General features: G+C 35.8%; 1 pseudogene; it reads right to left on the reverse strand.

Moving 5' to 3' along the window:
- Positions 1-13,193: 13,193 nt before the first annotated feature.
- LOC140511119 (nucleosome assembly protein 1-like 1 pseudogene) lies at positions 13,194-14,338 on the reverse strand (annotated as a pseudogene).
- Positions 14,339-16,329: the final 1,991 nt, after the last annotated feature.

Below are 16,329 nucleotides of genomic sequence, written 5' to 3' on the forward strand. Positions count from 1 at the left end.
AATGTCAACCCAACCTTCTCCTTCCAAATAATGAAATGGACTTCATTCATGTCGCTCCCATTTTAATTGACAAATATTATTTTGACATCATAAAGAAATGCAATGCATACGCACACTCAAATCCCCCAATCTTTGAAACAGCTTTACAAAAAGATGAAAGAATAACTGAAAATTATATGACATTTATTTACATTTTAGTAATTAACTGGTAACGGAAAATATGCCAAAATTTTTTAATGTAGGTTTTGCTGACATCTAATATTTTCTTTAATTTTATAGTTTTAGTAATTATGTGTGTGGCACCTGGAGTTACCTACTTCAAACTCTCAGAGTAGGTCTCCTAGGGAACTCCAGGTTCGATATATTCTTTAGGTCTATGTTTCCTAAAGCCACAGCTCACAAACACCAGCCAATTTATTTACCTTTTACAGTCAGCCAAAGGACACTTCATTCTGAAAAAAAAAGTTTAAAGAAATGGAATAATGAGAAAAACAGCAATAAGTCATTTTTTTCCATAATCCTGGAGTCTCTTTCACAATTATACACAGCATCAGAAGGAGGGAATTTATATGGGGAACACACAGTGAAGTACAAATGTAGGACAGGAGTGTGTTTAGGGCACATGGGTAGAGAATTGCATAAGCTGGGAACATGTGGCCAAGGCACATGTTTGGAACTAAAATTCTTACCTCCAGTGGTGGATGGCCATTGGTATCTTCTTCTGCTGATGGATCCAACCACTCCTTATAGTCACGGTATCTTTTAAACATCAGTTGAATAAAAGAAAGATATCTGCCACATGGGCTTGCTCTCTGTTGGTTTCATAATCAATGTCATATACTGTGGTATATGACATATGCAGTCCAGCAGTGGCTGGACCCATCATCTGTGACGCATGTAACACAGCTATACTTTTTACGCTGCATTCTTCCTTACTGAAAAGTGGGTGGTATCGTATTTTCTTTGCTTAAAGCTTTTGCATAGGCTTTCTTTGGCTCTTTTAGAGAAGACAAAAATCATTTATAAATACACAACCACATGTTTCCTAAAGTAGAAAAAGACCATCTTTTCAATACAAAAGTTATACCAGTAATGCTGTATGGCAATGAGAACTGGAACACTACTGGCTCAGAAATAAAGATGTGCATGGCACTCAATGAGGCAATCAAAAGATGCATGGTTAGTTTTAACATGCTACAATAGAATGATGGTTATTGCCTCAAATGCAGCCTCACAAATTTGGGGGGCAGCAAGGAAGTCCTATAGCCTGTTGGGTAGATAGGTACCTGTGGCAAAATTTCAGGAAGATGTGGATGTTAATCTCACAGAAATGAAAAGCATCGATGGACTATGGCTTTCATTATTGAAGGAAAATCCTAAATTAGTGATAGCAGAGATATATATGAGCAGTTGCATATCTGAATACTAAGTTCATATGGTTTATATAATTTAGTATCATTTTCCCCATGGTTCTAATAATTCCCAATATGCAGATCAGCTTCTTCTGATCAAACTTTTCATCTCCATGGGGTAAAGAATTAGCTCTCTCTCATCCTCTCTCTATTTTAAGTGATACATTGATATGTCTACATATATGTCAGTCTACCTGAGCCATGCCAGGAAACTGAACTGCTTCCATTTGAATTGTCTTAGGAAGATTCTGAAGATCACCTGGCAGGATAAGGTACCAGACAATGAGGTCCTTTCTTGAATTTAACTTCCAAGCATTTAAACTGTACTACAGAGAGTGCAACTCTGAAGGGCTGGCTACATTGCTCATATGCAAAATGTGTGCTTGTCTAAAAGGTTATTTTACGGAGAACCCACATGGGGCAGACAATCACATGGTGGTCACAAGAAGTGATACAAGGACACTCTCAAGGTCTCTCTCAAGAACTTTGGATTTGACTGTGGGACATGGGAGACACTGGCATAGGACTGCTTAGCATTGTGTATCCACATCAGAAAGAGTGCTGTGCTCTATGAGCAAAGCAGAATTGAGACAGCACAAAGTAAATGCAGGATGCACAAATTTGGAGTATCCACCCCAAATGTTCACACTGACTATCTGTGCCCAATCTGTGGTAGAGCATTCCAAGCTCATATTGGCCTGATCCGCCACAGTTGGATACATTGAAACTTGACTTTATCATGGTGATGTAATTTTAGTCCATATGTGTGCGTATGTATCTATGTATGTATCTATGTATATGTATATATACATACATATACACACACAGCTTAAAATTTCTAATGATCAGCTCCATTTCATAATTCTTAATTGAAAGTCATACTAAAAAAGCAAAAACTAGCTGGTATGTCTAGCTCCTCAATAAAGCGGTGGAAGGAAATAGCTTTGCTAGGAAATAGAAGAGATTCTGGCCTTTGTAGACAAGACTCTGAGTAAACAAGAGAGGGGAGGTTTTTTTTTTTTTTGGCTGGTTGTTCATTTGGCTAGTGGGTTTGGTATTTTAGCTGATTCCTGGACAGTTGTTTTCATTTACCATTTTCTTCATCTACCACAGAACCATGCTGGCCAGCAAAAATGTCAAGCTATGTGTGTATGTTATTTAATACTTACAAATGGATACAAAAAGAGTGTGTTATTCTAAAGATGAAATTTTGGGTTAAGAGTGTATCCGTGGACTTAGTATAGATTTAAATCAGTTGGGAAAAGGAGACAGCAGTACTAGGCTATTCAAGTCTAACAACATCCATAGAAATAAAATTGTGAGCTGGTAAGAACACCAGAAAGCCACACCACTCAGAGGAAGGGGTGAGTTGTTTGGAAAGGGAAAGATATCACCTTGATGAAGGAATTATTGCTCCCCACAAAAGAGATGAGGAGTAAGCATGCTCAAAAAATGTGCTGACTCAGTGGATGTAATGGATCAGTTCGCAGTTTGGTCTGATTATTTCTCCAGTAAGATCTGTTGCTTATATTATAATCTTATACTGAATTTGGTGAGTTGTTAATTGACATCCTTCGATTAACAGGGATTCTGGACATTTTATGTGGTGCTTGAGAGTCTGAATTTCTTTTTTTCAGAACTATTTCTTTGTATTATCTATTCAAGAATTGTTCTTAATTTTATACTTTCATGTCTGTTCCCCACAGAATTTTAATGTCAGAATCTTTTCATATACATTTCATGGGAAGTCTCTTTTCCATTATGTTTTTTTCCTCCTTATTCTAGCCTCAACATTTCCATTGATAAAAAATCTTCAGAAATATTTTATACAACGTATGTAATCTCTTTTGTCTTTTTTTAAATAATATTTTTAGGGTTATTACGTTCCTTTCTTTTAGTTGTGAAAGATGTAACTTTCCATTCTTCTCTAACTTCTTAATGGTATAATGGTTTATTGTTTACTTCCTATCCTTTTGGAATTTATTGTAGTACTTCATGTAAAATGTCCATGAAACCTATTTTCTATAAAAATTCTGACCAATTTTCTGAGCTTTCTTCATTTCTTCATTCAGTGCTTGATGTTCTTTGATTTCTTGGACTTGACCACTGATTCTTTCCTAGAATTGGTTATCTAAACTATTTCACTGGTCAGCTTTTCTGTTTTTAGTTATTGTGGATACGTTTGATATGATACAGTTTAAGAATTGTTCTTGCCAAACGTCATTCATTCTTATTTTTCCCCATTATTTTCATATTTGCCATTTTTCTTTTATATACACTTTGTTATATTAACTTGCCTACTCTCATATAATATATATACATAGAATCCAGAATTAAATCTTTTTATTTTTTCCTTTTCCTCATGTGTATATTTTGTCATTACTTTGTCTAATTTTACATAATACCTATAAAATCTAGTTTCCTTTTCCTTTTCTTGTTCCTTGAAGTGGGGAAGCACGTAGCATAGTACTCTTGTTTTATCTCCCTTTTCTTCCTGGGAAGATCTTGCCTAGTTGTTAAAGCCAGACTAAACTAAGTGACCTGTAGGTTTCTCTTAAATTCATGGCCTTGCCTGTGCTTCTATGACCAGATGCTTCAATCAAACCATATGGGAATGTCTATAACAGATATCCTGGTCCCTCTAGCATGAATGGCTTTCTTTTCTGTTTCCTGCTATATGTAAATATTTTGATTCATTGACTGGGTAGAATACCACATAATAATGAAACTAATTTTCCCCAGTTGGCCAACAACTTAATAAAACTCAGAGAAAAATTTTATGTTCCTAAATGAATAAATAATTTTTGTACCATGAAAACATTCCTTGGACTTTTATTGGGTATACTATCAAATGCATAGATTGTTTTTATTTTGTTAGCATAAACAATGAACATTTCTATCAGGTTTTCTTTTATTTGTGTCATAACTGTTTTGTGGTATATCTATAAAAGTCTTATGGGCATCATGGTAGGTTTTAACACAGATATTTCATGTTTTATAATTATTTTAATTGGTATTTTTCTTTTATCTCTTCTTATTGTTTTCTATTTGTGATAGAATACGAATCGTTTTTGTCTTTAGTTTATATCCTGCCACTTTGATAAAGTGACTCTTAGAGTTTATTGTTATTTTTGGTTTATTTTGTTGAATCTCTAAGGTTTTCTAAATAACCCATTATATTATTCACAAATGGTGATAATTTGCATGTTCTTCTCTAGTGTTTATTGCTTTTTTTGTCTCTAGCATTTCTAATTTCTTGTTAAATAAAAACCTGGTGACAGAATTCCTACTTCATTCTTCTTCTTAGTGGGAAATCTTCCACTGTTTTAACATTGCAAATAATAGTAGCTTTGGGGTATGGAATATATTTTATTATTAGTACTATCATTAAAGAAAGACTCTTTCATTATGTTTATTCCATACATTTATCATAAATGTGTGCTGATATACTCAGCAATTTATAGTAGGCTGTAGGGACTCCTGGGTTTGGCTGAAATCTCAGGTTTCTTTAGAATTTTATTTCTTTTATTATTTTTAATATTATATACTTAATTATTTACAGTTTTCTTGAAGGCTTTGAACACTTATTTATTGATCAGTTATTTATTGATTTTATATGTTTCTGCCCTCTATCATATCCTTTTTGTAGATAATTAATATAATTTCCCTTAGTTGACCTTTACCTTCTTATTCTAGTTGCATTAATTTTGTTCATTCAAAAGTTTGTTCATTTCATGTAAACAAAATTATCTTTTTATTTTTTCCAATCACAATTTTTAGAAATACAATGTTTCATTAAGAAAGGAAGAAACTCTTCTTGTTTCCTGAAAATGATGACAACAGAGTGCATGCTTTGGAAGGCTCTAGAAGGCTCTACAAGCTTTGAGTATGGTCCAGGTAACAAAGTCCATTTTATGAGAACTAACCTAATTATGAAAAGGTGAATTATTAGTAATCTAGAGACATAGTGATGCAATTTGTGTTTTCACTTATTTATACATTCATTCTTCTATTATTTATCTATTTTTGTTACTGTGGCAACCTGTGAAATAAATTAAACTTTAAAATGTCTCCAGTTCTTTGCAGATTATTCTACTTCTAAGAAAAGAAAATAACTAAAAACAAATAAAGGTAAGCAAACATTGAAGAAGGAAATTTTGTCCAAGGCCAAAGGAAAAAGCTTTAGGCTCTCATGGGGGAGCCCAAGGGAAGAAAGAAAATAAAGAATTGCCACTTTTGGTTTCAGCCTGAGAAATATCACACCCCAGTGGCCTCCATAGCCTCTCTCTAAGAATCCTAGAACCCATTCCTCTTGGTGTCCATCCTCTCTCACAAAACTACTTGTTCACCTTCACAAGGCTTCTCTTGGTCTTTTCTCTTTCAGTTCACAGCATCCTCTACGTAGCTCATTGAGAACTTGGTTTCTCCTAGATTGAGAAATGAGGAAAAGATTCTCTTTTCTAAGGAGTATGAGTGTTATGGCCTATCTTCACCTGATCAATGCAAGCTCCCCTTCCAATTCAGTTAAATAAACTTTTTCATAGGACAATGAGATAGGGTGGTAGGCATGGAGCCAGAATGACTCATCATCCTGAGTTCATATCTGGACTCAGACATTTATCAGCTTTGTGACACCGGGCAATTCACTTAACCCTATTTGCCTCAGTTCCTCATCTGTAAAATGAGCTGGAAAAGTAAATGACAAACAGCCCTGTTATCTCTTCCAAGAAATCCCCAAATGAAGTCACAGGGAGTTGGACAGTGCTGAAAAATGATTTAGCAACAAACTTTTTCATGATTCAAAGCTAACAGAGTTTTGCTTTGCAACATCTCCTTATTTCTGTTAGTTGCTCAAGCTCTGTGTGTCTGTGTGTATGTGTGTGGTGTGAAGGAGAAGAATCAGTTTATCAGAAGACACCCTCCTCCCCACAAGACATTCGTTAAAATTAAATGCTAACGAGTCCTGTTCTATACCTGCTATATCTGCTACTATTGCAAATCAAATGAAAATCGTCTGTTTCAAAGGCTGTGCATGTAGCCACATAATGACTTTGTCCTTTACTTTTTGAAGGAATCCCTTCTTGAGATGCTAATGCCAGCAGTGATGTATTCCACACAGTATACTTGATTGTTATATGGTTACTGATTTTAAAGCAAAACAGCATGAGGCATGCTGTGGAATGACCATGGCCATTACTGCCTAGCTTTCAATAAGTATCAGAATTGGTATTTCAGTTCCACTGAATTTTTAAACTAGATAACTTTTCACTGTTTTTATATAACTGCTAAATAGTCTAAATTCAAATGGGGAATGGATGTCCCTAGAAACAAAGTAGATGCTGAGTAAAATAGTCAAAAGTTTGTGGTCTCATTATAAATGTCAGAAAATTCCAGCTGTATACACGTTGCTAATCAACCCTTTAGAAAAAATAGGACAAAGAAGCACCTAAGGTTCAAACACAGGAAATAAGTTGAGGCATTTATATGACCATGTACCTCCTTTTTAAAGAACTTCTATAGAAAATAAAAAAGATTTAGCAGTAAATGTGTTACAGTTTGAATAGGAAAGAGTCCATTAGCACCTTCAAAAGACCATTGACCTCTAAGAAAAGAGTAAAACTCCGAATTAAATTTTCTCACTAGGACTTCCTAATATATCACTGGCTGTGATGAGACAGAAAGAGAGGGAGAAAAAAACATTTACATTTTCTCACTAATTTAAGAAAAAAGAGACAAGAAGAGGAAAGGGTTGGTTAATTTTCCAGTCAGCATCAACTTTGCTTTTTCTACAAGGACAGAATGAAAAAGGCAGTAAGAAGTATAATAAATCTAGAACTGCTCAGTTGGCTAGGAGACAATATTGCTATGCTAAGAGTTCTGGGGGCATAATCCCATAATTCAGTGGGCTCACTCCAATGAATGTTCCACTTCTTTTCCCACTGAGCTCATTTACAGTCCCAGGCAGTTTATTCCTGTCACTTCCCATTTGTGTCTCCCATATCCTTGGTTTCTTCCTCTCAGAGATCTTCCCTGTCATATCCCATCTTACTTCTGACTTCTTGTCATCTTTCCTTGAGCTGTTCCAACTTACTTTTTTCTGCTGTCACCCTCAGTTGCCATCATCTTGAGGTTAATGAGGCAGACCTTCTCCAGGTTAAGAATGGTCTGTATAAGCACACAATGCAGTTTAAACATCACAACTTTACTATTTCTTTGGCCAGACATTTTGTATTAACTGAAGGCATGCCTGAATCCCAGGGACTATGGCACCTCTGATTGTCTTCTATTGTATTATATCACAACCCTCATTAGCTATGCTTAATGTTTTTTTTTTAATCTAAAGGGTTCAAATGTATTTTGTTATTACTCGTTTCACATTGATATCTTTTGAATTATTAAAAACCTGACTAAATTTGTGGGAGAGACCTGTAGTTACTCCTCTTATACATGTGAAAAACACATTGAGATGAAAAGATTTGCCTAAAGTCAGAGATTTCTTCTAACTATGTAGTCAAGATAGCAAGCAGCACATCTCAGACTCTTTTATGTTCTCTGTCTGCTTACGCTCCCAGGACCTAGGAGAGGTAGTATGTCCTATGCAAATAGGAGAGGTAATATCAGTGTAAAAGAAAAAAGGCCTGAATTCAGAGTCAGAATTCCTGGGTTAAAATTCTGCCTCTTATGTTTTCTGCCTGTGTGACAGTCGACAAGTAATTTAAGTCCCTTAGGCTTCAGTTTACTTACCTCAAAATGAGGTAGCTGTATTAGATAGATTCTGAAGTCTACAATCATATCTATTGGTCTGGATAGAGGCATAACTTCCAGTCATCAGTCTTAGTGAATTTTGAATTCATATTTTGGCATATGCTATGTTCCACAAGGTTTTTAAAAAAGGGCAAAATTTTTATTTTGAAAAGATATATTCCTTGCATGTGTATATTAACCAAGCCTGCTAAATATTTTAAAGCCTGAAAATGTATAAATTCAGTCAGTCAAAACCATTTATTTGACACCTTCTGTATGCCAGGTACTGTGCTAAAAACATTAGCCATACAATAAAAGTCAAAAAGCAGTCTCTGCTCTTGAGGAGGTCACCATTTGATGGAGAAACTCTTAGCACACTTTATACATATTTTATTGTTATATTATGTATATTAATATAATATACATATTTTACTATTTTTATTATCAGGGAATTCTAGAAGCATTCTTAAGAGTACATTATTTCCATCACTTTTTCTGTAAGCAACATTTCTTTTAAATGACCTATTTATTCAAATTTTAAAGATGTTCACATTCTTTTGATAAATCAACATAAGACCTCTTATTGTTTCACTTAGTAGACCTTATGTGAAACTTGCTCATCAGGGCTTCTCCCTTTTGTTTCATCTTCAGAGAAGATTTAGATGATTTAATTACCAACCATCCTGTAAAAGTTTTTTCTTTTACTAACTTGAACATTCCTAGTTCCTAAAATTTTCCCATAGAGATCTTCTTTTTCCAAATATATCCACCTTATTTTTGGTTCTCCTATGACCCTACTCTAAGGTCATTGCTACGTTTCTCTTAGAGAACATTGTTGATACTCCTGTAAGATTGGAGTGTTGGAATTAGTAACATTTGAATGAATTATCAAGTACAAGGCTAGGTTGTGTATGCAAATTTTACCAGAAATGAAACTGGGTGATGGAGGAGAAGTGATAAAGCTGAACCTTAGCTTCTAGTAAGACTGTCTTAATAGCTAGAGGTGTTAATGAACAGAATAAATTAAAATAAAATAATTATTGGTTACTATATACAATAAACAAAGAAGGAGGAGTAAGAAGGAATGTCATTGTTGGAAATTGCTATTATGTTTGGCTGGAATTAAGAGTAGTTGGAGGGAGTAATATGAAGTAAGATTGAAAATCAGTAGGAGTCAGATTACAGAAAGCTTTAATGCCAGACTGCAGCGTTTGTATGTTATTCTAGAAGGAATAGGGAGCTGTTAAAGGTTTTTGAATGTGAGTGTGACATAGTCATGTCTATGTTTCAGGAATATCAATTTGGTAGCTCTTTGGAGGGTAATTAGAGAGGAGAAGGAGTGGAAACAAGGATATCAATTCAGAGTCATTAAGTCCAGATAAGAAGTAATGAGTGTCTGAACTAAGGCAGAAGCTGTGTGAATGGAGAGAAAGGGATGCATATAAGAGATGTTGTAGAGCTGGAAGAAGTAAGATTTGACATCTAGGTAGGTATAGAGGTTAAACATTCTAGATGACTCCTAATTTGCAGATCTAGGTGACTGGAAGGATTGTGGGGCCATTGATAGGAATTAAAAGAGTTGGAGGAGGGATGGCCCAGGTCCAGGTTCAGTTGGTTTGGGGAAAATATAATGAATTCTGAGAGGCAGTGAGACATAGCATATAGATGTCTAGACTTGGAGTCACAAAGACCTGAGTTTAAAATCTGCTTCTGAAACATATTGTCCATGTGACCCTGAGAAAGTCACTCAACCTTTAAGGGCTCAAGAGAACTCTCTAAAACTTTTTTAAGTTTCAAAATATTTGGAGGTCTACATTGGAAGAAGAATTCCCTACATTGATGGATCATCTGAATAAATAATATTAATTGTTTTGGACATGTTGGCTTTGAGATGGGAATGGAAAAACCAGGAAATATCTAACAGTATCTGGTAACATGGAAGTGGAGCTTGGGAGAGTGGTTAGAGATGAGAACTTGTTCAGAAGTGTTCTGCAAAAGGGAGAAGATGTGAGAAAAATAATATTAATTTCACTGCACCATCCTTTGTTCATGTTCTCTTCCCTCTGCCACTGAAAGCTCTTAAAAGCAATGCTATAACCTTTTTTTTTTCCTAAAAGAAAGTTATTGGTAAAGAGAAATAGAATTTGTGATTTTCCTTTTTTATAATTCCAGTGCTATCACTGACCCTCCTCAAAATGTTCTCCTTTTATACATTAATTACCTTATTATCAGAGAGATGCAGCAGCTCTTGCTTGTCTGCATAGGAATAATGCCAACAGGGCAACAGTTGGGAGCAAATTACCATGATTGTTTGGGGCTTTAGAAAGCCCCCTGTGCTGTCTGTTCTTCTTATAATCATAGGAGAGGACTCATGCATGTTTTCCAATTCAGTATTCCTGTGTCCACTGTCCAGTAAATTTATGTTTATACTGTATGTATATAGCCAATTATACTGTGGCTAGGGGCAATGTCTCTTCTGGATCCTTCGCATGCCAATGATTAGAAAACCTGGTGTTGGACTTGCAGGCATGCCCTTAGTCAAGAGGAAAGAACATCTCTTCTTAAAGACGCTATTTACTTATGTCCTCTACTTGTCCATATTATTGCACATAACTGGAGTGAGTCTACTTTTTTTTTTGTACTGACTAGTATGAACTGTGTTCTCCTATAGCAGAGGTCTGTTCATTGTGAGAAATAATTTATCTGGACCCCTACTCTATTCTAATCAGTATCAATTTAATTAATCCTGATTTCACTGGGGTAATGATTATAAGTTCTGTATATATATATATATATATATATATATATATATATATATATATATATATATATATATATATATATATATATATATATATATATATATATATATATAAGATTTCTGCCCGTTTAATGACCAGGAACAATTTTTATGTAGTGTAACTTAAAAAGCCTCAACACTCTTGTGAGGCAGGTAAGTAAACAATATTTAAATATGTGGATAGATTAGAAGTATGAGTAAATAATGTACTCCCGTATTGAACAATGAGAATTGGAAGAGAGCTCTCTCCCTAGCTTCAACTCCAAGACTGGAATAAATTTAACTTTAACAATAATGATCTTTAAAGGATTATTAGATTTAAAATTTTGTCCACTGGTTCTTCCTTCACACTTGAGTGTTGGTAGATACAGGACTGCTTTTAAAATCTGGTCCCTTCGCCCACATAATGTCCATTAGTTACAACTATCAAGGTCAACGTCCAAAAGTGTCCAATGAAGACATTTCCCTGTGAGGACTAACATTCTGCTCGGGATTTTCTTTTTCAGTTGCAGCAAAATAACTCGCGAGGGGCTTCTATCAGGTAGGATAAGTGATCATTTTCAGTGAAGGTACATCACAATACCGGGAAACCAGGACAGCTCCTTTCTGTTCCCGACCCGCCTTTGCCCTTCGCAAGCTGGAGACTTTGGCTGGCACTAATTCAGAGACTGCCAGCGTTTTGGGGGCGGGGGGTCAGGGCTGGAGGTGGGAAGAGGGAAAACGGGTTCGACCTAGAGGCAGCTGGGGGCGGGGGGTCTGTGAGGGAGGCGAAAGAGAAATAGGTGAGTGGGGAGAGGAGAGTTGAGAGACTAAGTGTGTGCCTGAAATCAAGTCAGCCAAGCACATTAGCAAATACTTCCTGAGCCCTTCCTGTGTGCAAGGTCCCAAGCAGTAGTCGTTGAGGTGTGGAAGGAGAGGGACTTCACTGGGGAACCTGAGGAGGGGGTGCCGCCCCTCTCTGGGGAGACTGAGACCCCCACCAGTTATATATATATATATATATATATATATATATATATATATATATATATATATATATATATATGTATATATATATATATATATGTATATATATATATATATACATATATATATATATACATATATATATACATATATATATATATGTATATATATGTATATATATATATATAATATATATATAATACAGATATGTATTATCATATCAGTAATTGTTTCTCTTTTACCCAGGAACCCTTACCTTCCCCTCCCAGTTTTATTTTTTTTATTTTTATTTTTTTTATTCAAGAGGCCTTCCCTTCAGTAACTTAAAGAAACCTATTCATTGAATGGGTGTCTCTCACTCAAAGTGAGAATATGTTAAGACCTTAGCCAGAAAGGGTCTCCCATTGCATCCTGGACCGGTTTCCAGTGATCCTGATGAATATCAGGCAACTAGTCCCAGATGGCTCAGGTGAAGAAAGTAAGATTGGTGACCTTGGATGGCCTTCCCTCCCTCAAATCAAAGTTGACACTGAAAGTCATGTCATCATCTTGATATCATGGTCCTCTTGGAGAACAGACAAACACAACAGCCACAATACCACTGAAGAAAGGAAAGATATTTTCAGTTTGAATGGACACAGTTACACAAATAGAAGAGGATGCTAACTTTTGAAAACAATAGGTTTTACTCACACCCCAGTGGTAAACAATAACCTTAATAGGAGGACTAAGTTTCTTTGTAGTTCCCTGTCACATTAAAATACAGAAATCCGTAAACAAGCAGACAGTTAACAAACATTAGATGAATGCATTTTTCTAATAAAGTAATGAAGGCATAGGTAGTACAAGAAGACTTAAACCCGTTCAATTACTGGGATGAAAAAATACTTTGGTTCTTCAGAAAGATTTCTTTTTTTCTAAACCAATATTAGTCTCATATAACAATTTGGATAATTTTTGCAGCTGCAGTCTAATAGCTGCCTGACAAAAGACTTCACAAGAACTAAAATATGTAGCAATGGGCATGTGTTAGGGGATTCACTGTATTCTACGTATCTGGCAGAAGTTATACTATTAAAATGCTAGATAGAATAAACCTATAGTTTGAACTGGTTCTTAAACATTCACTTTTTTCTTTTATTTCCTTTTTTTAACAAAAATTGCTTACTTGATTCTACCAAGAAATTGCAAAACATAAGGCTGTAAGTAATTACTGGTTGTGTTTAGGCTGGCAGAGTTGCAGTAATCCTCAAGGTCACAGCACACACTGCTCACTGCTGCTTGCACTTGGCTGGGTTTGGATCTTTCATAGGATCATATCCTGGATCATTTTCTTTATCAGCTTCTTCTTCCCCTTCCCCGTTGTTAGTCTTGCTTCACCTTCATCATCATCATCATCATCTTCAATAGATTCTCCTATGAAGAATAATACTGATTTGGGGACTATATATTCACATAAAAAGTGACCAGTTTTGAAGTCTGCTCCAAGGTTATCTTCTGCATCATCATCCAGGTCTCCACTCTAAGGAACTTCAAGAGGAGAAAAGGAATTGAAGAAAGAATCACTGGAAACTGCTTTTGTCTTAGTTCAAATGTGACATGTCTCGTGTTTATGTTTCTTCTTAATAGCTTTCAAAGTAACATTGCATGTTGTGCAATTCGGAATTTCTGGTCCATCAAAGTAGAAGGAATCAGAATCATCTGGCTCTGATCAGATGTGATATGTACTTGTCAAAACCTCATTTGTGACATATTCATTGGGGTTCAAAATGAAATTCTAATGTAAAACTCCTAGGTTGTCCAGCATCTGAGAACTTCACTTTAATATCTTTCAAATGCTTCAGAATAGGTTCATCATGTCCCTGAACCATATCACTGAGCAAGTCAACATTTTTAAAAATAGTCAAAATTCAGGAATTCCTTTAGGGTCTTCTTTTTCTTCATCCTTTTTCTCTTCTTCAGGCTTAGGCTTCTCTTTCACTTCTTCTCAAATCTCTTCATCATTATCTGGTTTCCATTAACATTCTTCCACTGTAAGTTCATAAATGACATTGATGATTTCACTTCTCTTATCAAAAAGTGTCTGGTAAAGAAGAGCATATGTTCTTTCAAGAGCATGAACTTCCTCATAGAACTTGGCTTCCATCTGTGCACGTTTCACCTGAAGGTTTTTGAGGGCATTCACACATTGCTTAACTACTTTTGGCAAGCTTTCAGTGTATCTAATTGGTGTTCCCACTAAACCATCCAATCTTTCTTGAAGAGCTGCAAGAATCTGAGAATTCTGCATCATCTAAATAGTCGATTGATGAGCTTTGCTGTTTACATCTTCACCAGTTTCTTCTTCTTCCACCTCTTCAACATCTGCCATATCTTGTTGGTTAAGTTCAGTTTCTTTATTGTCAATGTCCACCATGTTGTAAGACCTCTCAATATTGAGATCTGTGGCTGCTGCAGGGACAAAGTGGCCAGAGCTGTGCAGCAGTGGAGGAAGACAAGAGAGGTGGAGGAGGAAGAAAAAGGAGTGGTATCCTAAGCAGATAGTACTAAAAAAAAGGTAAGTGCTATATATTAAGCCCCAGAACTGGGAGCTACAAAGTTTAAGATCACTTACTCAATCATAGGAAGCTAACTGGAGGTCCACCACCCTTGTTATAGTCACCAAGCCCAGGTGATTCAAGAAAGTTCCCTAACTTATTTTTATACCTCCATCCTTTTTCATTTTGTTCCACATAAGCAGGTGACCTTCTTATGATCACCTAGTCAGTGGAGATGCCCCTTGCTTTTGCTCTACCAGAGACTCCCCTCCCCATCTCTGCCACTTCTGACATACCATTTCTAACTGAAGCATCATTTTTTGGCCTGCAAAGCAAGATCTATCAATCAATGGGATTCTATACTTTGTATAGCCTCTTTGGAATGTACAAGTATCACATCCAGTATCAAACCTTATAAAAATAAGGACCTGAAAGAAAAGGGCATCTCAGATAATGAGGAAGATATGAGGTCCACTTCATTAAAGGGGGCATTGGATCCTTGTATAAAGTGCCATCGACTCAGAACTCTGCCTCAGTCTCTTTTATTGTAGGTTAAACAATTTTAATCCCCACATTGTTGGCACGCTGAGATGGGACTGCAGTGCATGGATCTCAGACTCTTTAGAGTGGCCCCTACAAAGGACCTAGAACAGAAGTGCACACTGCATAAAATTTTCACTGATGGCTAATTTTAAAACTTCCTGTTAGCAAAGTTAAAGTAGACTGTTTTGCCTTTAAATTATTTCTATCAAGTAGTAATTAAACAATATTTGTCGTCAGTAGAGTAATCTCTCAAACTAATTGAGGGGGAACTTATTTAGTTTTATGGAGATGAGGAAAAGAGAAGGTTCCCTTTCATTTAATGAGTAAGGTTTTTATCACTTATATTTGCTTAGAATTAAGTCAGTTATTGACAATCAAAGCTAAATTTTTAGAATGTTTTAAAGGAAAATAGGTATATATTTTGCTGATTATTCACTTTTAAATGACCTTTAGGCCCTAATACACTGGTATTAGGACCCTAGAATTTAAGCCCAGAAATTAAGAATTGGAAGTATTGGAAAATTTGCCAAAACAAATTTCTGAATATTACAGTGCTAGCTATAGGAAAAGAACTGCCATATAGATGAAACTGAGGCAGATAGAAGATTCCCACTAATGATCCATAATCAAAGAGGGGATGGGGGTTGGGAGATGGGATTCCAGTGAGGGGGGGGGGGGGGGTTGGGAATCTCTATTTTCTTCAGAGGAGAACTTTTCAGATGGAATAAGCCAAAAGGTGGGTCCCTCATGAATCTAATCCAATTCTCTCTGGAGAAATTTATTGGAGGAGTGCCACTGCTGGTTGGGGATGCCCCCAGAAGATATGGAATCAGACATGATGCATCCTACAGCATACCATTAGGATAAAGGTGAATTACCTCTCAGGGATGGGTAAAGAAAGAGCTATTAAACTGTGTGAAGCTGGCCATGAGACTATAAAAGTACTTTAGGGGATTGTTTTGGCCAAAACATGAAGCTTCTGTTTATTTAGAAAATTGTGGAATTTTATTGAATAATCTAATAAGTCAGCATAGAACAAATGAACTATTGATGTTGCTAGATCCTTCATCAGTGTCAATTTTTCTTCCAGTGATTATGCTTTGGCAAAAAGTTTATTGGAATAGAACTTTCACTAGCTCTTCTATTTATTAGGAAATTGTTCTAAATACAAAGTGCATTTTGAACCCAATTGACAAATTACACTGAAGCAATTTTGTATTCTCACTGGATTACATTTTTTTTGGTGATATTCTAAAAGCATTGGCATAATTAGGAAACAAAAGTATTATTTTAGGCTGACAGCAGGACCCTGGCCATAAGATGGTCT

Source organism: Notamacropus eugenii, chromosome 6 (genome assembly GCF_028372415.1).
Source record: "Notamacropus eugenii isolate mMacEug1 chromosome 6, mMacEug1.pri_v2, whole genome shotgun sequence".
Classification (NCBI taxonomy): domain Eukaryota; kingdom Metazoa; phylum Chordata; class Mammalia; order Diprotodontia; family Macropodidae; genus Notamacropus; species Notamacropus eugenii.